Source organism: Pinus tabuliformis, chromosome 6 (assembly GCF_031772625.1).
Source record: "Pinus tabuliformis cultivar Carrire ecotype Pingquan chromosome 6, CPIR1, whole genome shotgun sequence".
NCBI lineage: Eukaryota > Viridiplantae > Streptophyta > Pinopsida > Pinales > Pinaceae > Pinus > Pinus tabuliformis.
Genome location: NC_142292.1, coordinates 1893328141 through 1893330554, shown reverse-complemented (window position 1 = coordinate 1893330554; position 2414 = coordinate 1893328141). Strand labels below are relative to the sequence as shown.

General features: G+C 41.5%; 1 pseudogene; it reads left to right on the top strand.

The window, feature by feature from the left end:
• The first annotated feature begins 218 nt into the window (after positions 1–218).
• Positions 219–2004, top strand: LOC149266736 (zinc finger CCCH domain-containing protein 18 pseudogene; annotated as a pseudogene).
• The last annotated feature ends 410 nt before the right edge of the window (positions 2005–2414 follow it).

The window sequence follows — 2414 nt, the reverse complement described above, 5'->3', positions numbered from 1 at the left end:
TAGATTAATTCAGATCACAGTGAACATATTGCTTCATTATTCTCAAACATTTCTGTATATTAGTCCCCTCACAAAGGTACCATTACACTAAAGGGGGGAGAATTATAGTGTATTATGGTGTGTCATAAATACCATCCTGTACAGCATCATCATTTCCCAACATTCTTATTTTTGAACCCTTGAGGCTTCTTATAAAATTGTTTTGCCCATTACCAAGTTTCAATGGTTGGAAGCTTTACTGATTCAGTTTCTTTGTTCCCAGTATTTGATAGCAGAGAGTTTCAATTTCTGTGTGTTTCTATGAATTTCATGGAGAAGGATTGTTAGACCAGATTAGTTAGGTTGAGTGGCCTTACGGTGAGCTTTTGAAAATGCATTGTGTGGTTTTTTCAGAAGTTAAGTTAGTTGTAGGAAATGTAATGTAATGTAATCGTAATATATTGTGTTGCAGTGTACATTATGGATTTGATGTTTCCAGTTGTAGAAGGCAAAATGGATACATATGAAGCAACAAGGATTGTGTTCACAAGGATTCAGAGCATAGAACCAGAGAATGTGTCCAAGATCATTGGGTATTTGCTTCTTCAAGACCTGGGAGATCAAGAAATGATTCGCTTGGCATTTGGGCCTAATACACTCTTACAGTCCATGATTTCCAAGGCCAAGACAGAGCTTGGTTTATCATCTCCGTCCCCTCTTCAGTCACCTCTGCGCTACACTCAGTTTTCTAATTTGTTGTCTCACTCATTCTCTTCTCCAGCACCCAATGGCTTTCATGGGGGGACTCACATTCCACATGAGCAACAGCAGGATTCAACATTGTTCGTCCATCATGAAGTATTGAATCCAAACCATTTTGTAACTGATGAGCACATCGACTTTATCAATTTGAGCCGCCAACAAAGCTTACCCAGTGATCACAAATTTTCAGACTATCCTGACCAGTTACTGAACCTCAGGGATGATTGTCAGCTCCAAGATCATCTCTTATATCCCACTGAGAATCTTGATTCCTACAGCCTACCAAATGATAGTCATGTATATACAGAGATGCTTTCTTTCTTGAATGGAAGGAAGACAGGATTGAATCATAGGCAATCTTATTCCATGACAGACGTTTCTGTAAGCTGTGAGCCAGTTTCTTGGAAACCATGCCTGTATTTTGCTAGGGGATATTGCAAGCATGGCTCCAGTTGTTGTTTTAGTCACAGTGATTCACGCTCTGACAATGTATCAAGTTCAATTCCCTTGGAGCCCCACTTCGAAGAAGCTTTCTCTATGGAATCATTGTAGAGATTAGAGTTAGAACTTCAAGAATTATTGAGAGGAAGATGGGCCCATGTTTCCATTGCTTCCCTACCTCAACTTTATTACAAGAGATTTGGGAAAACCCTGCAAGTCGAGGGATACTTGACTGAGAGCCAGAGGCATGGGAAAGCAGGATACAACTTGACAAATCTAATAGCACGCTTGAAGAATACAGTAAGCCTCATTGATAGGCCTCATGCTCAGCGTGCCATTGTTTTAGCAGAGGATGCTAACAGGGTCACAACTTATAGGCCAAATGAACGAGATCCCTACTATTTGAGTGCTGTCAGCTCTGGATCCCGTCAAATTTACATGACATTTCCTACTGAAAGCACCTTCATGGAGGAGGATGTTTCCAACTATTTCAGGGATGTAGTATCAGTTTCTATTATATTATCTAGTGCGGCTTTCTTGGTGGGTGCGACTTTCTTGGTGGGTGGAAGGGGTAGTTAATATGGTTTTACCAGGATTCTATGTCATGCCAGTGACATGAAATGACATGCTTGTGCTGGTTAGTAATTGACCCCAGGTGCAGGTCCCGGGCATAAAAATATCTTAAAAAAATCTATTGTTGCCCCTTTCAGGATATACGAACCTGTAGAGGATGTGAGAATTCCTTACCAACAGAAGCGTATGTTTGGATTTACAAGCTTGAAACTGCTGTCCACCAAGGTTTACAGGTCTCAAGATGATTAAAAGATGATTATTTCTAGGTCGAAATTTAAAACACAGGAAAGTAGGACTTCCTTTAACACAAAAGCTTGGGCTACCATCTTCTTTTCATAAAGGAAATCACAAGTTATTTCAATTTACGCAAGCATTGGATCACAAACTGAGCTAGCATATGTATCTCATTCCAAGGTGATGCATCATGTTGAAGCAACGGGCAAACAGTCTGGTGCATGTCTCAATCAGTGGTTAACAAAGTCGGAGGTGTCATCGAAGAGTACCTGGGTGGCGAGCTGCAGAGCAGAATCGCAGAGCGGAGGAATTGCAGAGCGGGAGGTGCCGAGGAAGGTGAGTGAGCAACCCGCGGGTGACCATTCCCTCAATTCGAATTGGAACTGGCAATAACTCTCCGCGGCTACAATTCCAGCTCGTCCCCA